We start from the raw sequence: 23,161 nt of genomic DNA, 5'->3' as shown, positions 1-23,161 counted from the left end.
CGCGCACCACCATGCCCAGCTAATTTTTGTATTTTTAGTAGAGACGGGATTTCACCTTGTTGACCAGGATGGTCTCGATCTCTTGACTTTGTGATCCACCCACCTTGGCCTCCCAAAGTGCTGGGATTATAGGCGTGAGCCACCACGCCCAGCGGTTTCTCATAATTTTCTAAGTACTGGATTATATTAGCTAGGTTAACACTATCTAGTTGCTATAACAAACAATCCCCAATGAATCTCAAAGGCTTAACCAAATATGTTTATTTTTAAATTAAAATTATGACACAGTTACATGTGGGTTGGGGGCAGTGGTGTGCTGGGGTTGGTTCATCCAGCATCATAAGAACTGATTATGTGCATCCATTCCAAACTGTGTTCAGTGACATCACCTTGGTTGTCTAAACGCAGCCATACTGGGAGTATACATAACAGAAATGAACAAATGTTACTGACTAGAGCCTTTCCCCATACCCCAAATGGGTCACTAAATGTTTATCAGCACACCACCATCTGTTGAGTGGCTCTTCTGCACATCTCTTCTCTAGGTGAGGACTCAGGGATCCTGGCTCATTCCATCACATAGCTCTGTCCTCTCAGGGTTCCTTCACCGTGAGCTTCAGAGAAGAAAAGAGAGAGCATGAAAGGTCCTACAGGACCTTTTATAGGTCAGGTCTGAAAGCAGCATTCTTCATCAATTAGCCAGAACTTGTCACATGGGATCCTTTAGATGCAAGAAACATGAAAAATGCCACCGTTCTTTGTCTACATCTCTTTAGAACATTTTAATTTTGCCCCACTGCTCTGTGTTGGCACCAGAACTAAAATTTCTCATTATGATGCTTTATATTTTGCAGATTGATTTCTCCCTTCTGCATTCCATCCCCCAATATTTTATTTGCTATCTTTGCCTATTTGTTCTTCCCAATTGATTTTAGAATCTGTTTGTGAAATTCAAAAAAATATTCCATTTGAAGTTTATTTAGATAACATTAACTTTATAGTTTTGGGGGTTAAGATAGATTAGTTGATCTATATATTACCTCAATAAGTTAACTCTAATATCAAATAACTCCTTAATTCCTGGAATTAAATCTCTTAGATTATGTTGTATTATCCTTTTAATATACTGCTGAAATTGAATGAATATAATGTAATTTAGGCTTTTTACAGGTAATTGATAAATGCATTTGGCTTCTAATCTCAGTCTCTTTCTTCCCCTGATCTCTTTTATGTCATTGTCAGATTTTACTATTAGCTTGAGAAAATTAATTGAGAATTGACCCATCCTTTTCTATACATCACAGAAATTCGAATGGCCTGAAAATTAAGTTCCTTTAAGCCATCTGACATTGTTTGCCAACTTTTAAAATGTATTCCATAGTTTTTGGCTCATTTCTTTTTCTTACTTCTTTCCGAATCCATTCTTTTAGTAATAATAGTCTTAAAAATGATTCCATCAATTGATATTTTCCAAATCATTATCATAAAATTGATCACAGAATTATGCCAGGGTAGAGGAGTGGGAAATTGATTGGGAAGGGGCACTTCTGAAATTAAGATAAAAAGTTTCTCTTTTGATTGTGGTGGTGCTTATGTGGTGTATACATTTGTCAGAACTTATTGAAATTTACACTCAAAATCAATGAACTTTGTTGCAAACAAACCATCAATAAAGTGGATTTCTTTTAAAAAGCTTTTTAAATATTTGGTTATTTTCAGTTTGTCAATCACATGTAAAATGTAGTTGTGTGTTTTAGTCTTTTGTGGTCACAATAAGAAGAGCTTTCATTTAATAAGAAAGCTCTTTCATTTAATAAGAAATGAAATTTGATAAGAAAGAGCTTCTTCTTTCATTTAATAAGAAAGAGCTGTGACGAATTAGCTTTTCTCAACCACCAACTATATAATGTATATATTCAATTTATATACATGCAATTGATAGTCAACTACGGTGACCAATCATTCTGGTTTGACAAGGATGGAGGGATTTCCCAGGATGGAGGACTTTCAGTGTTAACACTAGGAAATTCTTAGGCAAACGAGGAAAGTCCCAGACAAGTCAGGATGAGTTGGTTACCCTAAGTATATAGCTGAAGACACTTAGCATTTCTTATAGTATACAGTAAAAGTATACATAGCAAGAGGAAATAAAGAGACCTAGCATGAACATAGTATTCATGGCAGATAGAATTTATATATTAATTAATTTTTAAATGGTATAACAAAGTTTTGATAAGTGTCTAATTCTGGTACTAGTCATAGACTTCGAGAACTAGGGTACCCACATTGCTAATTTACCGTGGTAGTTACCTATCAGCTCTCAGTGTCCTGAATTTACGTTGGAACCTACAGAATCTTCCTGGCTCTGGTCTGCTGTCATCAAAAACACCAAACATCTAACAAAAATGCCAAGTCACTGGACCTATGGGGTTAGTTCATTTTGAAAACGGAACTGGACTTTCTACCAAGAACCAGAAAAATGTTGAAAACATAAAACAACAAAAATCTGTGGTGTGTTTGTAAAAACCAAGCCTCTTACCCTGATCTAAACCAGACTGTTCTCCTCCTGGCTTCCTCCCCTTTTCCCTTAATTAAGCTAACTGGAAAGGCAAGGCTTTCATCAGACCAAGACGACAATCTTCCTACACTAATCTCCAGGACAAAACAGAGAATCTGGTCTGGAATTGAATTTGAAATACTAAAGAAAACTGACTACCAGCTTAATGTTGTCACGGTCCTAGGTTTATTTTTCTTTCTTTTATGTCTGATGTCAAGGAGAAAATAATGTCCTCTGCTGGACATTTCAGCGTGTTTGCATTTTGAGATAATTAAAATTAATGGTGGAGGGCCAAACTAGCACCAAACAATCCTTGTGATTCCCACGTGCGCAGAAACACTTTGTAATGACTTTCGCTTAATCTGGGAGCCTGGCAGGCTGCCCCAAACCACCTAGATTCAAACTAGATCCAAACAACAAAGTTCCCTTTTCAAAAAGAAAAAATTTATATGCTGGAAGTTAGAAATGAGGCCAACGGTAAAATAGGCTCTGCAACTTGCTTTATCCATTCTGGTTTTTCTCCATCTATGTTTCTTCCTTTTCCAGCTTGTATGGCAGTTCTTCTAGTACACAGGGCAATGATGGTGCACCTCACAGCTATTGGAAAGGCAAGTCTTCCATAGGAAGGGGCAGAAATGAGTTTTCCTTAAGCATCTGTAAACCCAGGAAACTTGATTCTGAGAGATCATCTGTGAGATTCATTCAGAGGGGAAACTCAGACACAATGGTCATTGGTCGGACGGCAGGCGGTAGTTCACAGGATGTTTTTCAATAGACTCTTTTACCAACTGTTTAACCGTCTATGTGATTCATGCATAAGAATATCTTGCTTAATATCTTTTAGTAATCTCTTATCATCCACAGGGTAAACCCCAGACTCCTAAACCCCTTGGCATAAAGCCCGAGGCTTTTCTTAACCTGGGACAGTGTTCGTTTTCTAGCTTCATTTTCCTACTAACCATCTCACACGTCACACACCACAGCTATCAAACACCTTGTAGTTTTCTGATATATGGTGCTGTTCTGGGTACACACTCTTCCCACTATTTAGAAAACTCCTAAGTCACTTCATGAATAATCTAGCACCGGACATCTGTTAGATGTTCAGGATATTTGCTATTCAGGATATTTGCTATTCTAAAATAAATTTTAGAGCTTAACTCAAAAATCCCTTTTTCTGACTTTCCTACATGAAATAAGGACTCCATTTTCTGTCATTCCAAAATTCCTTGGATGTATTTTAGCACGGTGGTTCACAACCAGGTGAGATTTTTGCCTCCCGGGAGTATTTGACAATGTCTGGAGATATTTTTGACTGTCACACTGGAAGGGTGCTTCTGGCATTTAGCGGGTAGCGGTCAGGGATGTCGCTAAACATCTTTCAATGCACAGCACAGCCTCCACAAGAAAGAAATACCCAGCCCGAAGTATTCAGAGTGCCAAGATTGAGAAGCTCCGTTAGCAGAACTCATCTTTTTAGAATAGTCATCTTGGGGGGCATCTGTCTCCCTTGTTAGACTGTAAACTTCTTGATGTCGGGGTCTATATCTTAACTATCTTTCCAGTCCCACTGTTTAGCATAATGCCTGGCATATGTAAGATGCTCACTGAGTGTTGAATTAAAGAACAAATAATGATGCACCTTATGAAACGTAAAGATAGGGCTAGTTGACACATGTGACAATATGCATTATAAACTCAAAGAATTTCCCAGTGTCAAGGAACTGGCATCGTTTCACTTTTTCCACTTCAAAGGGATTTCTTTCCAGTGGTTCCTCATTTTTCTGGTAGTACCATGTTGGGAAGTACCTTCTGCCTTGGAAGAAGTAGCTTCCACATCACTGCCCTTTTCTCAGCCTTAAAAAATCAAACTAAAGGTTGACATTCTATTTTCATGCCAACTCTCAAAAGCGTGGTCCCGTTGTAATTGGTGTCAGCTCCAGCACTTCAGAATGGTCCGTAAATAGTCCCTATTTGGGCGCTTCTGGAGCTGCTATTTTGATACCTCCTTTATGTGTATTCACTTGGCTTCCAGCCATTTCTCAGGGAAACCATTTGAAAAACGCCCACCCACATGATCCCAGCACCTCTTTCTTCTTGCTGATGGTATTAGACTAAAATTGGTCTGATTTTGAGTTTACCCACCCCTCTGACTAAGTAACTAGATTATGTTTTGAGTAAGAACTCAAAGAAAAATGGTCTAACACAATGGTCTAACAGAAGTTTGTGTTTCTCAGGATTCTTAGCAAGAACCTCCTCTTTTCATTCCAATTCCTACATAGAATTGTGTTTTGCTTGGAAACAGTGCAAGCAAATTATGGTCAGAGCTGATGTTTATCATAATGAAAATGTGAGGGGTATGATTTTCATTTAAGGGTTGTGCTTTCAGAAGTGCCCAGAACATTTAAGAAGAACCACCCTGCTTTGCTAAACATTTGAGGTGGGATTATTCTTACCAACCAAATAAAAGCATGCCAAATGCTGTTTAGATTCCCAGGAGAATTCCCACAGGGGTAAAAATTTTCCATCTTTCCCTGGGAGAATTTTGCCCAATAGTCTTCTTCAAATGTGAATTTTTATATTGAAAATTATACATTTGACTTAATAACACAATTTACAAAGCTTAATGAATATGTTTCACAGTAGCACTTTGCTTCATTTAAAAAATTAACGAACAATTTGCTGTGGTTTGAATGTCTATCTCCTCTGAAACTTGTATTGAGATTTAATTGATAGGAGGTCTTTAAGAAGTGATTAGGTTATAAGGGCTCTGTCCTCATGAAAGGATTAATTACATTATCAGAGAACTGGGTTATTATAAGATTGAGTTTGTTACAAAAGTGAGTTTGGCCCTATTACCTCTCACTGTCTTGAGTGTGGGCTTCTGCCTTTCACTCTTCTTCCAGGAAGTGACCGTCACTAGGGGCTGGTGTGATGCTATTGTACTTTCAGCCTCCAGAACCATGAAAAATAAATTTCTTTATGAATTGTGCAATGTGTGGTATTCTGCTTTAGCAGCAAAATTAACTAAGGTAGAAAATTTGTACCAAGTGGGGTTATTGTTACAATGAATACCTGAAAATGTGGAAGCAGTTTTGGAACTGGGTGACAGGTAGAGGCCTACCCAGAGCCTGGAGGAGCAGGCTAGAAAAAGCTTGAATTGCTGTTAAGTGCAAAGTTAAAGATGACCCTGGTGAGGGCTCCAATGAAGCCAGTACTAGGTAAAGTCAAAATTTTCTTAGAGATTACTTAAGGGTTGTTACCAAAATGTTGATAAAAATATGAACAGTAAAGATGACTATGAACACGTCTCAGATGGAACTGAGGAACAAGGTATGGGAAACTAGAGCCAAGACCATCTCTGTTATAAAATAGCAAAGAGCTTGGATGAACCGTATTCATGTCTAAGGGCTTTATGGAAGGTGGAGTTTAAGAGTGACAAACTAGGATATGCGATAGAAGAACTATCTAACCAACAAATAATGTAGAGGCATAATTTGTAGTTGAAGGGAAAGTAGAAAAGAAAAACATGAAAAATTTGCAACCTGGCCATGTAAAGAACAAAAACTCATGCAAGGGTGTGTCCACACAATCATTTACTAAAGAGATTACCCAGAACAGAAGGAAGCCAAGTGCTATTCATCATGACCCTTGGAGAAAGGCTTTGAAGGTATTTCAGAATTCTTTGAGGCTGCCCCCAGGTTCAGAGCTCTAAAAGGGCAGAGGTTTTGGGAGACAGGTTTAGGGTGCCCTCCATGTGTTTACTGCCCAGAAGTGCCTCAAATCTCTGCTTTCTGCATCCCAGTGTAGTGCTCTTTGGCTGCCCCAAATAGCTGCAGGAAGCAGTCAAATGCCTAGGCAGATAGGGGCAGGTCCCCAGTGAAATCTGACCTTTAAGCTGAAGACAGTTTGAAGGCTGAAAACCAAGGAACAAGTCTTTGATAAATCCACAAACCGGATTGAGAACCTCTCTTCCTGTTTGGCATGCTTTCCTCTCATTGATCCCCACCTTTCACTTATTTTACATATTTTCTGCACTGTCATGTCCATTTTTGAGGAGTGCCTTTTTTTAGTCCTTTTTGCATGCTCACAAACCAATTAGCACACACTTCCCCATTCTGAGCCCATAAAAGCCTGAGATTAAGCCACACTTGATGACTAACTGCCTTAGGGTTGGGGGATCTACCCAACTCCAGGAAAAGTGTGGCCATCTTTGGGTCCCCTTTCCACAGAGAGCTGTCACTTAATAAAACTACCCACCCTGCTTGCCCTGTAGTTGTCAGCATAACCTCATTCTTCTTGGACATGGAACAAGAATTCAGGACCCTCTGAATGTGTGTAGGAGAAAGGTTATAACACTATAGCCCTCTGCCCTCAGCTGGGTGGCCACTCCAAGTGACAGGAAGCGGCGGTGAGGCTGGGCCAGCCCAGGAGTCACAGGTCAGAGTGAAGCAATGGGACTGAAAGAGCTGTTAGCACGTCCCCATCCACTGAGCTGTGGATAGTTGGGTGCCACCACATTCCTCTCATTCAGATGCCAGCACCCAGGGCAGAAGCAGATCATGGCATGCCTAGCCCAGCTGCATGCCTGGCCCATGCCTGGCCTCACCAGATCATGCAGTGAGCATGTGAATCCAGGTGGAAGTGCAAGCCAAGTGCAGCTTGCTGGGCCAAGTGAGTGGGGTACCTCCTGCAGCAAGCCTGGAGCCTAGTGAGGCTCTGGACAGGGGTGTCACTAGCTGCAGAGGACTCCAGCTAGTGAAGCAGCACTAAAAATATCCAGCATCATTGTCATTCTAGAAAATGCAAGTGGTAAGCCTTGGTGGCACGCATGTGGTACTAATTCTGTAGGGACGCAGACTACAAGAGCTGTGGGGGCATGGTTTTCTCCAGCTAGATTTCGGAGAACATTGCAAATAGCTTAGGTATCTAGGCAAAAACTTTCCACAGACACAGAGCAAAGCCACTGCAGAGAGTTTCCACTAGGGCAGTGCCTAGTGGAGCCATAGATGTGGCTCCACCTTTGAGACCACAGAACTGTAGAGCTACCAGCATGCAATGCTGCCCTGGGAGAGATAAAGGCACAAGACTCCAATTCACGAAAGCTGAAGTGTGAGCTGAGCCCAGCAAAGCCGTGGGAACAGGGCTGCTCAAGACCTTGGGGTCCCAGTATATTTAGGATTTGGAACATGCAGTCAGTGGAGATTATTCTCCAGCCTTAAGACTTAATGTTGTTTAAGACATTGGGTTTTGGACTTACTTGGGATGATTCACTTCTCTTTTCTTGCTTATTTCTTTTATTTTTGGAATGGGAATGCCTATCCTATGCTTATGCCACCATTTTATTTTGGAGGCACATAACTTGTTTTGATTTCATACGCTCACAACTGGAGGAAATTTGCCTTAGGGTAAATCATGTCTTCAGTCTCACGCATACTGGATTTAGATAAAGCTTTGGACTTTGAACTTCTCAGTTAGTGATAAAACCAGTTGAGATTTTGGGGGCTATTGGGATGGATGAATGTGTCTTGTACATGGGAAGAGCATGAGTTGTGGGAGGCCAAAGGTGGACTGCTATGGTTTGAATGTTCATTGCCTCCAAAACTCATGCTGAGATTTAATAGATGTGGGGCTTTTTAAGAGGTGATGAAATCATGAAGGATCTGCCCTCACAAATGGATTAATGCCATTATTTCAGGAGTGGATTAGTTATCATGAGACCAGGTTTGTCGTACAAGTGAGTTCAGTCTGGTTCTTTCTCTCTGTCTTGACTGCTGGCTTCTGCCTCTCACCATGGTATGACCCTTCCCAGATGCTAGTGCCATTCTGTTGGACTTCCCAGCCTCCAGAACCATGAGAAATGCATTTCTTTTCTTCATAAATTACTCAGTTTTGTGGCATTCTGTTATAGCAGCAGCAAACAGACTAAGAAACAATTATTATAGTGTGTTACAGTTTGCAAACAATAGATGAAGATCCAAAGAAGCATAATATGTGAAATTTATATTATAGCCTAGGAGCTTCGATAGGGACCAGAACACATAGATGCAAAGGGCTTACGCATTGTCATTGCATGACAATGCGCCATTGACAATGTTACTCAAATGGTAGTAAAATAAAGAGTTCAAAAAACGAGAACGATATATGCGTGGATGAAAGCACTTACAGAAGCTTTATCAAAGAACCAGAATAGATCAATGTCCTTTCATATCCTTTTCTGGACTCCCACGATGTCTGGAACTCTCAGAACAGTCACATAGTGAATTTGTTCGTTGTGTGTCTTCTCTATTCTCTGACATCATCAGCTTCAGGAGAACAGAAGCTAGGACTACCCAGCTCTGTGTCTTCAAAGCAAATAGCACAGTGTCTGCTGCAGAGAAAATTTCTACAGAGATTGGTTGAAGAGAAAGTGACAGTTGCTTATGATGTTACTTTCTTATGGACACTGGGTAAAAGTGCCCACTATAATGATACAAAAGGAAACCAAAGCCAAGTGCAGTGGCTCACACCTGTAATTTCAGCACTTTGGGAGGGTGAGAAGGGTGGATCATTTAAGGTCAGGAGTTCAAGACCAGCCTGACCAACATGGTAACAGCCCTTTGTCTCTACTAAAAATACAAAAAGAAATGAACAGGGTATGGTGGTGCGCACCTGTAGTCCTAGCTACTCGGGAGGCTGAGGCAGGAAAATTGCTTGAACTCGGGAGGCAAAGGTTTGTAGTGAGCTGAGATCGCGCCACTGTGCCCTAGCCTGGGTGACGGAGGGAGACTTCATCTCAAAAAAAAATAAATGAATAAAAATAAAAGGAAAACAAGACACCAAAGAATTTATTATATTGGATAGTGTCAACAGACAAGGCACAGTCAGTTGTAGATCCCCAAGTGTGACTCAACACCGTCTGAATTTTTTCACACTATACCAAAATCCAATTGATTTTGTCTCCTTCTGTAGTTACAAAAAATAAGAATTTGACCTGTGTGCCCACTTAAAATCGTTATTTAGTTTTACTTTCCCATCCACATTCTTAAAATAACTAAATTCAAAATAATTTAAAAGCCACATTAAAAATTAAATCAAAATCCTCAAGTTAATGCCTGCATCTCTTTCTTTCCTCATGGCCTAATTCATAACTTCTTTAGAGTCTGGAATTTACTCCAGGGCAATTCTGCAAAGATTCTGTACTTAATTGTAGTTTGAGCTCATTATTCATGCTCATGAATTGCACTGAATTTACACATAAATTTTACTTGTCTAATTTTCTAATTACTGAGAAGAGGTAATGTGACAGCATCTTAATCTAGGAAAAACATCTCAGACACTTTTGCACACGTTTTGCATTTGGCATAACCCAAAACATATTTCCCCACGCAACTTTTCCCCTTAACTCTTAAGCCCCTGAGTATTTCAAGGGAAACTCAATACTTTTTATCTGGATTCATTTACACTCTCATTTACTCATCAGCATGGTGTTTTGTAAGAGATATTTAATATTCTCCAAGAGCCCTTTTTTCTCTTGCATATTTCAAAGATTTTCCTGTAGGAAACACTATGTTCCAAGCCATAAATTGAGTCTGAATCTAGAAAACAGGAGTTGGGGGAAGCCATAAATTCCAAATGAATTCCAAGTGGCACTGATTTTAACTGCCCATTATACGTATAATGTGGTTACCGAAATGAGAACTGAGTGCACTGAGTGAAGAAGGCCTTTTACATTTGATGGCATTAACTCTGCACCAGTGCAGATGCTTAGGAAACAGTAATACGTATATTCACTCTCACTGTGTTGACTGAGGACGGCTTCTTTTTCAGGAAACAGGTATCACAACTGACAAATCCTCTCTGGGAGTAATCAACTTTCCACAGAATGCCTTTCTCCTACTGGAAGGCAAGGGCCAACACCATGAGTAAGCTGCCTGTCACAGTGGCTGAGGGGTGTTCCCACTCAGGACCCCCTAGGCAATATGGTAGCAGCCCCGACCCTTCCTGGAGCCTATTCAAGATGAGTGAATTTCTTTTTATTGCACATATTGAAAACCATATCTCACTGAAAAATAGCTTCAGTGAGCTATTTTTAACATAAGTTTTTGGAAGGATACCAGAACCTTCCTTAGAATTCAAGGAAAAATGGGAAATCCAGCTTCTTAAGACATATGACCAAGGGGACAGTGTCAAGGAAGCTGGGCAGACAGTGCCTAACATTACCAACCAGTGCACACTGATAATTCGCCAACGACCACCCTCCCAACACTTTCCTTACTACCTAGCTCCCGGCCTGCTCTTTAGATTCTTCTTCTTTTCAAGAAGGAGTTTGTGGCCACACTATTTTCTTTGGTTTTAAAAATTACCTTAATTCCTATAATTGGTTATTTGTCTGTAGACAGTTGACCATATTATTATTACTTACAGATATCACATTAAAAATTTACTCTTACATAATTGTTCATGATGCTCATGGTATCGTGTGAGCCACCTGTTTTTTTTTTTTTAAGTTACCAGTTCCTATAACTGACTCACTCCGGTCATGAAGGATGGGTCTCTGTGTACTATAGTAAGAGTTCAAATATTCCAACCTGAATGTTTATCATTGTTGGGTGTGTGTGTGCATGTGTATGACAAACACATCTTAACGCCTGAGAAACCTGGCTCAAAACAGATAAGATAGTTTCTCTCTTTAAAATATGTATTTGTTTATTTAGAGACAGGGTCTTACTCTGTCACCTAGGATGGACTGCCATGGTGGGATCATAGTTCACTGCAACTTTGGACTCTTGGGCTGGAACGAACCACCCAGTGCAGCCTCCCTAGTAGCTAGGACTACACAGGCTCATGCCACCATGCTTATTTGTTTGTTTGTAAAGATAGGGACTCATTATGTTGTGCAGGCTGGCTTCTTTTAAATCCTTTAATTTCTAAATAAAAAACAATTTTAAAAGTAACTATCTAGTCAATACATATCCCCAAATACATGCATGCGAAACTAACATTATTAATACAACATTAATTAATACATTATTACATAATACAAAATTACTACATTATTAATACATATTATATAATGCATTATTACATAATACATAAATACATAATTCTTACATTGTTAACTAATACATTATTACATAATACATACAGTCATAAATTTACCTTTTATAAAAATTAATGGGATATTTTCAAAAATTATGGATAGAAAGTCAGTCTATTTTGAACTATTTAAATTCATGCATTTTAAATTTGGCATATTTCTGCTGGAATTCCTAGGTGGCCAAATGATGCTTAAGGGGAGGTAAAACTTACTCGTTGCAGCCCAGACCTTGTAAAAATCTTATCCTAATTCTAAGAAGCAGATCTATTCAAGAACTGCAAATAAAATGGAGTCTTATTAAAGGCAGATCCCCCAGCCATGCTCTTTACTGGCATGCTCGCCAACATGACTCCAAAGTGCTCATTTTCAGGTGTCATCATGTCCACAGTCTTAAAGTTGAAACGTCCTTGTAGAGAGGAAAGTCACTAGTGTGTTCTTTCTCTTTTCTCTGATTTTACTGAGTCAAAAGGAAAACCTCTAAACAGAGCTTGTTTTAATCATCTGCCAAACACAGGGGCCCAAGGTTTTCCTCCAAGGGGAGGAGGTCTCACAGCCAGTCCAGGGGAATAATGCTACCCACAAGGAGCAAACAATACCCCTCAGCAAGCACCTTCTTCTCAGGTATACACAGGCTCAAAGTTTTGACATATAGAAAGATAATATTTGGCGAAACAGAAGCATCAACAGTAAAGAAATGCACAACTGGTAGAGGGCATTGGGCAACATAATATCTCATCTATTTTCAATATGGTGCCACACATTCCCACAATTTAACATGGGTCTCAAAGAAATCAGGTTGTGGTCAAACAAGAATTTGAATTTAAAATGAATTAAAATGTGTTTCTTACCAATTATGGCTTTTTGCCTAGAAGCTTTAAAAAGGGTGTGGTTTGAAAATGCTTACGATCATAAAACAATACAGCGAAGGGGTCTTTAGAGATACATCAGCACTGCACCCTGGTTTAACAGATGAGGGAACTAGAGAATCGAGTTTCCCAAATGGCACAATTGTTGTGTGGCAGATTTCAGGCTACAATTGGATTTTATAACTTCTAGTGATATTCTCCAGTTTATTTGGACTTAAAGTGTGAATTCTGATTTGAGGATTTATAAAAGCCAGTGGGCGACTCTACCATTGATGCTGTCTATGTATTTTTTGTGTGCTGAGATTTCATGGAGGTCATGAGGAAGTGGAAGATAATTTCTGTCCTAAATAATGTGTGAATTAAATCACAATAAAAGTATCCATTGCCCACAGCATGACTCTAGATAATGCTTTGCATGAAATGGCATGGAAAAATTTATTTAGTGTTTTATGTTTACTTCTATTTGAATACAAATTAGTTAAATATGTGTACAACTAACGTTGGAAGAAGGAAGTTATTTTTTCAGGTTCAGTTTCCTTACCTGTATTATTGGGAAAATAATTGCTACTTGTGATAAGGAAGTTTAATGAGATAACTTGTTCATGGAATCTGGAACTGTGCCAGGCACTTAGTGTGTATTTTGTGAATGTTGATTTCCTTGAGGAATATTAAAATCCTTCTAACTTCTGTGACTTCAGGTCCATTCGAATGAGATAGGACATAAATTCATGTGTACACAAATAGCCTAGAAATAAACTTGAGGACAGTGGTTGAGAAGAGTTCTTACTTGTCTTTGCCCTTCTCACATAACCACACGCATTCAGATCTCCAGCCCATTATATGCCAGCCCTTTATGAGGCTGGCTCTCGGCTTCATTGGATAAAGACATTCATCCCATGTTTTTCAGTTCTTCCTTCAAACATGTGATCTTCCTTGTAAATGTGATCTTACCTGGAAATGGAGTCTTTGTAGATGTCATCAAGTTAAGATGAGGTCATATGCAATTTGCCTGGGCCATAAATTCAATATGATTCTTGTCTTCCTAAGAAGAGAGAATAGAGATACAGAGATAAGACAGCTATGGAAGACAAAGACAGAGATTTGGATTATGCTGCCACAAGCTAAGAAGTGCCAAGGATTGCTGGCAACCACCGGAAGAGGCAAGGAAGGATTCTCTTCGAGAAGTTTCAGAGAGCAGACATCTAGTCTTCAGAACTCTTGTTTTAGGCTATGCCTAAATTTTGTGATGGTGTGTTATTATTTGTATGCAGTATCCCCTGCATACAAATACACCTACATAGAGGAAGGTCACGGAATTTGTCAATGACTACGTAGCCCATCCTCTGCACCATACCAGGTAGACAGAAATTCCCTTAGTAACCCTCATTCCAGCCTAAATATAGCACCTGGATTTCTGTAATCTACACCATCCCTGGTATTCTCTTTAGAGAAAGAATGTTGAAAAGTGAGGTCACCTCTAACATCCTTTCCAAGAAGTCCAGGCTTATCTTCTCCCTTTGAACGTCACCACTCAGGCTCTCTCTGGGCTCAGACAAGTTCCTGGTCCTAATGAAGCAGAGAACTGCAAAATCCAGAAGACCCTAGAGAAATATCATTAGTGAGCAATTCATGGCAACTGGGAATTTCAGGCAGGAAAGTGGTTATGGTTAATTGACCTTGTGGATATTAAAGTGGGTTTCAGGATTTGGGACTTCCCTATTTGAACTCCTCCACTGACTCCATCCTAGAGTGTATGTGCATAAGACATGCTGTGAGAAGTGGTTTCTATTCACTGGAGTGCATTTCAACCCCACAGGATTTTTCAGTTAATGTTGGACTAAACATGGACGTTTGGACTTAGGTAAGTGTGTCATATTTGGCTTTGTTTGTAGTGTTAACTTTGGAATGCAAAGGGCAGTATATCAAAATATAAAATAAACCTCTTCAAGGTGTTTTTGTGGATTCTCTCATACAGAAAAAGAACAACCATTCCTTCTAGGGAATTGAACTAAATTCTAATCCAGACTTTAAGACTAGAATGCTAAAAATAAAAATGTGAAGCAAATTAAAACCCCTTGTTATTACATTGATTTGTAAAAACGTTGTTACTAGCAGTCGATTGGGACTTGAAGCCTTCCTCCAGAAAAAAAAAAGGACTTGACTGTGAGGCCTATATTTGGTTCCAAACCTCAATGCCATGTATTTGTTGTATTAAAAACTGTTTCATTGAAAACAAAAGAAAAATAATTTTTTTTCAGAATTTACAAAAAGTCAAATGAACTTTCATACATAAATGCATAAATATTAATCAGTATCTATTACTGGGCCTTTCCATTCCAAATTTCACTCCATTGATAGACTGTTGCAACAATCTTCAAATGAAATCTCTGTCTTCATCCAAACTGTCTTTTCAACCAACAAAGCTATGTATAGCTTTGAGTCATAATGGAAAATTCAAAATGATACAAAGCAAGACTTTGAGGTTTGAAAACTCATGTTTCTTTAAAGGACAAACATTCATATACACACACACAAACACACACAAATTTAGGACAACATGTATAAGGACTGTGGATATAAAGAAAAATAATCAATTAATTTTTCATGGCAGAGTTAAATCAGTCTTCAAGGGCAAATGAGAAGATATTTGGGCTGGTCTTTAAAAATGAGCAGGAGTGAGAGAGAGAGAAAGAGGGGGGAATTAGGGGTCTTAAACTCAATTGCTATTATGCAAGCACTGTTTTCAGACCAGATGACTGTCTGTAGAATGACTCTCTCCATGTCACTTGCTGTGTCACGGTTGGTCCTGGCTCCTCACTCATTGCTTCTAAGTGAAGTTTTGACATCTTAGCTAGAATTTCAGGCCTTCCAGAATTCTATTTTTTATTTCTGTTAGTTTCCTACTTCATCCTCTACTCCACTGCACAGTATTTCTTTGAGAAGAGCTAGTGCGGTGCCATGAGCATCTCCTGCCAAAAGATGTGGGGGGTGTGCATCATGATTCCAGTGAGAGGCTTCCATGGGGTGACTGGAGAGAGCTTGAAACATGTCCCCTACATTTGAACGACATGGAGGAGTTGTGCTTGATGATGAGAACGTGAAATGATGACAGGGTGTAGACCCCTGTGATGGATCCTTCCTCTGATCCCAACATTTGTTCCTACAGAGATAAACAGATACATAGAAATAGAGAAAGATCAAGGTCAGGCATGTGGCCATCTTGGGTGCCACCCTTAAGAAAGTGAAGAAACACAGCAGTAAGAAGCTGAGGCTTATCATGAGATTCCTAAGGTTTTCCACTTGAAATAGGATATACCTTCCAGGCTCAAAGCAATAGCAAAAGTGGTTTTCGGTGACGGAAACTCCAGAGAACAAAGACAGGACCTACAAGAGAAGGAGCAAGCCTTATTTATGTGCCAGGCACAGGGTGCAAAGTCAGCCCCGATCAGTATTTGTACATGAAGCTTTCATTTTCTGACCTGATCAGAAAATGCCTGGAAGGTACAGGGGAGTGGGGAGGGAAGCATCAGTAGGAGAAAGAAGAATCTACCACCTTTGCAGCTGTCAAGATGAGGGAGGGGAGACCTGAAACTGAATAAAGTTTGGTGTGTAAACTAAATCCTGGTATAGACATTTTGACTTCAGAATCAAGACTTTTAAAGTTATTACTTAATATCTATTACCTGTCTATTATGTAGGCTTGAGCAGAAAATGTTGGGGGCTACTGAAGTATTTAAATAGCAACAGTGGAGGTTTAACTCCTTAAATAATTGTCATTGGAGTGAGACATAAATAATAATGATAAGTTGGCTTTTGATAATATAACAGTTGTCCCTGTTCAAATATCAGTGCCAGAACAAAGATCCATTCATGACAAACAGAAGGTGCCTATAGGAGGTGGTGGGAAGCTGGAACACCTGCTAAACAGGGGTTGAGCCATCTTGCATCCCCTGTGGAAGCAGGGATCTTGAGATAATGGGGAGTCTCTGGATTGATGGAGAAAGATCTCAGGAACCAACAGTGAATGGTTTTCACCCAAAGATGGAGCCTGAGGGAGCACCCATGGTATTCTCATTACCGTTACAAACATTAGCTAAGCCTTGACCTTCTTCCTGCTCCCCTTCCCCAACCCCAGGATGGGGAGAAGTGATGAAGGAATCTTCCCAAAACCTTAGAATGAAAGCATTGTCTGAATTCCACATTGATGATACACTTTCAATAGTAGTTTTAAATCAGGCTCAGGTTAACACAATGAGGTAATGATTAAGATATGAATGCACGGTTACCGAGTTCTGTGAAAAATCACCTGGATTTCTTCCTCTCTCACTCTTGCTCACAGTGGTAGCAATTATGACAGTCGTCCCCCAGACTTCCTTCTTCACTCCTTACCTCCCACCCTCTCCAGAGAGTTGCTTTGTTCTGATACCTTTCTCAGAATGATCTTATTTCTGGCTCTGCTCTTTCAAAACACTCTTTTCTTCTGACTTAGAGTAGGGAGAAAGAAAAAGTAAGGGTTTTGTGGAGCCAAAAAAAATGAATGAGGTTCTGTTATATACACAGTGGTTGACCTGATACCAGGCAAAGAGGAAATCAGCCTGATAAGCTGCCAGGAGTAAGGCATTTCAGATCTGAATCTACTCTTCCTGACTATCGAAATGTGTGATGATTGCATGCCTATTGCATTGGTACAAGAAAGCTGGCCTGTGGAAGCAACAGAGTCATGATGTGGAACTCTCTCCCTTGGAGAGCACACTGCAGTGGGAAGAGAGCAGGTTTGGAAATGAACACACTCATGTTGGAATTCCAGCTCTGACAGCTGTTAGATACTGTACATTATTGCACTCAGCGATTTATTACCACAAGACAACTTTCTAAAGCACCTGCTGTATGTGGATTCCTTGGGGGTCATTGATCCAGGAGACTACTGCTGCCTTCAAGCAACTCTTAGTATGGTGGGGTACATGGACATTGTGGCAAATAACTCGACTGCAGTGTGACTAGCACAAGGATGGACACAGGTGGAGGTCTTCCTGTGACCCATGTGTGGAAGGAACACCCTTCACTGAGGCTCACTGGCTGCACATTGGGCTGAGTGGAAGACGTGCCAGGTGTGTGCCAATCCACGGAGGATGTATGGCAGGGTGCATCTGAAGGAGTGTGAATTGTTCCATGTGAGGTAGCATGGCGTGGTGATGGGAAAAGGTGGGAGGTAAAGATGGAAAGGGAGACAGAAGCAAGAGCATGAGATCTTGGGGGCCTTATAAGCCATGCTAAGGAGTTTTATCTTCATACAATGAGACGTGATCATGTTTATGTTTTAGAAATATTTCTTTGAAGGCAGGATCTAAAGAAAGAAATTGAAGCCAAGAGAGGGAATGATATTATTACAACCATTCGGGTGAAAGGAAATGAATTGTTGAGCTAAAGTGGGAATGGAGAGATGTCCTAAGTGAGTTCTGCAAAAAGAGTGGGAGATGAAGATTTGAGTGCAAGTAGTTTATGTGGCAGAGTACAGAAATAGGATAGTAAGTCAAGGAAGTGGCAGAAGGAAGGAAGCCAAGAGAGGATGCAAAAACCATCAGGAGACCACCGTGGAATTGCAGCCAAGTTCTGCTGGGACCCTGTATAGAAGGTACTAAGAGTCGTCCCATTCAAATAGGGGAATTAGGGGGCATTTATTCATCAACTCCCATCCACCATTGGCTGGGAACCTCTCTTAAGGGCATTAGCTCCCCCACACTTTAGGCTCACTATTTACATATGCAGAGTAGGCTTCTGAAGAAAATAGAAGTACTCAGACAGAGAACGGTTAGTGCTTAAAGTCAGAAACCATTGACACATCCAGAATGATGTGTGCCAAGAGGGGGTACGGGCAGGGCAGCAACAGCCTGCTGTAGGGGGCAGCTTACGGGGAAATAGTAGACATCCCACAAGAACAGAAGAATCCTGTAAACAGAGATGAAAGTTTTAAGAAGAAATAAAAAGAAATACCAGAGATTAAAAACCAATTCTATTTTGACAGAAATGAAGAATATCTTTGATAGGCTCGTTAGTTGACTGAAAACAGCAGAGGAAAGAACCTCGAGCTTGAGAATATATCAATGGAAACCTCTAAAATGAACAGCAAAGAGAAAAAAGCTGAAAATAAATAACAAAATATCTAAAAACTGTGGAACAACTATAAGAGGTATAGGATACATATAATGGGACTACCAGAAGGAGAAGGGAGAAAGGAATAGAAGCAATATTTAAAGTAATAATTCCTGAGAATTTTCCCAAATTAATGTGAGACACAGTTACAGACTGAATTGTGCCCCTCCCTGTAAATCCATGTGTGGAAGTCCTAACTCCCACTGCATTTGGAAATAGAGCCTGCAAGGAGGTAAAACAAGTTAAACGAGGTTTCAAGGATGGGTCTGTAACCCAATAGGATTTCTGTTTTTATAAAGAGAGGAAGAAACATCAAAGATCTTACCCTTTTCTTTTTCTTTCTGCAGATGCACAGAAAAGAGGCCATATGAGGATATGGCAAGAAGGCGGCTGACTGCAAGGAAGAGAGGCCTCATCAGAAACCAATTCTGACAGCACTGTGATCTTGACATTCTAGCTTCCAAAACTGTGAGAAAATAAACTTTTGTTGTTTAAGGCACCCAGTCTGTGATACTTTGTTACGGCAGCCTGAGCAGACTAATACAGACACCAAAGCACAGATCCAGGAAACTCAGAGAACACCAGGCAGGATAAATGGGAACAAAAACAAAAACTAAACTAGGCATGTTACAAACTGCCAAAATTCAAAGGTAAAGAAAAAATCTTAGAAGAAGCTTGAGGAAAATACACTGTACTTTTCAGAAATCATGCAAGTAAGGAGTGAGTGGAATTACATCTTGAAAGTGTTGAGAGAGAAAAAATATGCCTCCAACCTAGAATTCTATATCATGTGAAATTATCCGTTAAAAGTGAAAGGGAGGCCAGGCGTGGGGGCTCACGCCTGTAATCCTAGCACTTTGGGAGGCCAAGGCGGGTGGATCACCTGAGGTCAGGAATTAGAGACCAGCCTGGCCAACACAGCGAAACCCTGTCTTTACTAAAAACGCAAAAATTAGCTGGGCATGGTGGCACATGCCTTATCCCAGCTACTAGGAGGCTGAGGCAGGAGAATCGCTTGAACTCAGGAGGCAGAGGTTGCAGTGAGCCGAGATCGTGTCACTGCACTTCAGCCTGGGTGACAGAGTGAGACTCTGTCTCAAAAAAAAAGTAGAAGGGAAATAAAGACCTTCTCACACAAACCTTGAGAAAATTTTTTGCCTTGCAAAATATGTTAAATGAGCTTCCTCAGAGAGAAAAAAAAAATGATATAGGTCAAAAACTTAACTCTACATGATTAATGAAAGAGTACTACAGAAGAAATAAATGAAAGTAATTACAAATTTTTATTTTTGTTCTTAATTGATCTGATAGCGGTTTGTACAAAATAATAGCAGGAACTAGATATATATGCTTGTTAGCATTGTGAAATGCTGTGTATTAGCATTGGGAAACAAATGACAGCAAAGACAGAAGGAAGGAGAGGGAAGAATTAACAATATTTTGTTCTTATATAGTATTCACACCAGCCATGAAGTGGTATAGTGTTATTTGAAAGTGGACTTGGATTACCTGCAAATGTATGTTGCAAACTCTAGGGAAACCATTTAAAAAAAGTAAGAAAGTGAAATGTAATTGCTTTGCTAAGAAAGGGGGAAAATAAATTTCTATAAAATGTTCAATTAAAACTACAAATGGCAGAAAAAGAGTAAAAGACAAAAATAGAAACAAAAGAAGCTGGACAATGAATAAAATACAGTAACAAATATGATAGATATTAATGCAAATATACTAATCATTACTTTAAACATTAATGATCTAAATACCAATTAAAAGACAAGGATTGTTAGAGTGGACCATAACACAAAACCCAACTACATATTGTCTACCGAAACCCACTTTAAATTTAGAGATACATATAGATTAAAATTAAAGGTATGTAGAAAGATATGCCGACATGCCAGTACTAAACAAAAGAAACCAGGAGCAACTATATCAATTTCAGATAGAGCAGACTCCTGAGTAAGGAAAATTATCTGAGATAAAGAGGGGCATTCACAATGATAAAGCAGTCAATTCTTCAAGAACACATAATCATCCTATGCATGCCCCCACTAGCAAGGCATCAAAATATGTGAGGCAAAAATGGGCAGAACTGCAAGAAGTAATGGATGACTTCACTATTATGGTTGGAGAGGTCAACACCTCTCTATTATGAACTAGCAAATGCAGCAGGAAAAAAAATAAGGATATAGCAGAGCTCAATATCACCATCAACAAAGAATATAATTGACATCTGTAGACTGCTGCATCCAATAACAGCAGAATACACATTCTTCTTGAGATCATGTGAAATATTCACTACTGTAAACCACATTCTGGGTCATAAAACACACCTTAACAAATTTAAAAGAATGGAAATTATACAATATATGATTTCAGAACTAAACTAGAAATCAAGTAAAAGACAGTCCAAAAATCCCCAAATACATGGAGATTAAAAAACACACTTCTCAAAAAATGCATGAGTCCAACAAGAAATTTAAAGAAAAATTTAAAAACATTTTGATCTAAATGAAGAGGAATATACAACTTATCAGAATTTGTGGAATGCAGTGAAAGCAGTGCCTAGAGGCAACTCTATATTATAGAACACTTGCATTAGAAAAGACAAAAGATCTGAAATCAATCATCTAAGCTTCCACCTTGGGAAACCAGAAAAAGAAGAGTGAATTAAATCCAAAATACGCAGAAAAAGAAATAGAAAATCAATAGAGAAAATCAATGAAACTAAAAGCTGGTTCTTTGAAAAGATCAATAAAACAGATAAACCTGAAGCCAGGCTAATTTAAAAAAGAAGGGAAAAGACCCAAATTACTAATATCAGAAATGAAAGAGGAGATGGACATCACTACAAATCCTCAAATCCTCAAATCCTATGAACATCAAAAGGATGATAAAATATGAACAACTCTGCCTACAGATTTGGTAATCTAGATGAAGTGAACCAATTCCCTGAAAGATACAATCTGCCAAAACTCCCACAGGAAGAAACAGACAATCTGGATAGGCCTAAAGATACGAATCAGGCCAAGTGTGATGGCTCATGCCTGTAATCGTAGCACTTTGAAAGACTGAGGTGGGAGGATCATTTGAGTCCAGGAATTCGAGACCAGCCTGGGTAACATAGAGATATCCCATCTCTACAAATAATGTTTAAATATTAGCCAAACATTGTAGCTATAGTTCCAGCTACTCAGGAGGCAAAGATGGGAGGATTGCTTGAGCCTGGGAGGTCAAGGCTGCAGTGGACCATGATTGTGCTACTGCACTCCAGGCTGGGTGACAAAGTGAGACTCTGTCTCAAAAAAAAAGAGAGAAGATACATGAATTAGTAATTAATATCTTTCTAATACCAGTAATACCCTAGATGGATTCACTGGTGAATTCTATCCAACATTTAAGAAGTAAATTATATCAGTTCTCTACAATCTGTCTCAGAGTTCAAAAGCAGAATTCTAACTCATTCTGAGGTCAGCATTGCCTTGATACCAAGACTGGACCAAAACATTGCAAGAAAAGAAAACTAGAGACCAATATGTGTCATGAACATAAATGCAAAACCCTCAACAAAATATTAGCTAATTGAATCCAATAATGTATAAAAATTATGCATCAAAATAAGTAGGAAATATCCCAGGTATGCAAGGCTGATTCAACATTTTAAAATCAATTACATAATTTATCACACCAATAGGTTAAAGAAGAAAAATGACATAATTATATCAATAGATGCAGAAAAAATTTTGACAAAATTCATTATGAATTCATGACAAAAATTCCAGCTAACGTAGTACTTAATGGTAAGAAATTCAGCCCTTTCTCACTAAGATTAGGAGGTAAGGAGGTCCCCTTTTACCACACCTTTTTACCATCATGTTGGAAATCCTAGCTAATGCAATAAAACAAGAAAAATTGGTAAAAGGTATATATATTTAAACTGTCTTTATTTGGAAATGATGTGATATCTATGTAGAAAATCTGAAAAAAATCAAAGAAAATTCTCCTGGAACTAATAGGCAATTATAGCAAGGTTATAAGATATAAGATTAATATACAAAAGTCAATTACTTTCATATATGCCAGCCATAAAAAAATGAAATACAAAATTAAAAAGACAATGTTATTTACACTGGCACCCCAAAAATGAAATACTTAGGCACAACTCTAACAAAATATACACAAAAACTGTATGAGAAACTATGAAACTGTGATGAATAAAATAAAAGAACTAAATAAATGGGGGGACAGTACATGTTGATGGACAGGAAGATTCAATATTGTCTACATATCAGTTTCCCCCAACTTGATCTATAGATTCAGCACAATTCCAAAGAAAATCTCAACTAGTTTTTTTGTGGATATTGACAAACTGATTCTATGGAGAGGCAAAGGGCCTGGAATAACAAAATCGGAGTATTGAAACTAGCTGACTTACTGAAAAGAATTAGTATTCAAGACAGTGTGGTATTGTTAAAAGAATAGACAAAGAGGTAAATGGAATAAAAAGGA

The 23,161-nt window shown here is 39.0% G+C and overlaps 1 long non-coding RNA gene across 2 annotated transcripts in view; it reads right to left on the bottom strand.

Moving 5' to 3' along the window:
• Window positions 1-243: 243 nt before the first annotated feature.
• LOC118143608 (uncharacterized) overlaps window positions 244-23,161 on the bottom strand; it is a 171,046-nt gene continuing 148,128 nt past the window's right edge. For both annotated transcript variants that reach the window (XR_013523681.1, XR_013523682.1), the window contains 4 exons: window positions 13,978-14,103; window positions 13,454-13,544; window positions 8,724-8,942; window positions 244-614 (listed from right to left, as the gene is read on the bottom strand). This is a non-coding gene — a long non-coding RNA (uncharacterized LOC118143608). The remainder of the gene's footprint in view (window positions 615-8,723; window positions 8,943-13,453; window positions 13,545-13,977; window positions 14,104-23,161) is intronic.

This window comes from Callithrix jacchus, chromosome 11 (genome assembly GCF_049354715.1).
Source record: "Callithrix jacchus isolate 240 chromosome 11, calJac240_pri, whole genome shotgun sequence".
Lineage (NCBI taxonomy): Eukaryota > Metazoa > Chordata > Mammalia > Primates > Cebidae > Callithrix > Callithrix jacchus.
This window is presented reverse-complemented; position numbering and strand designations above follow the sequence as displayed.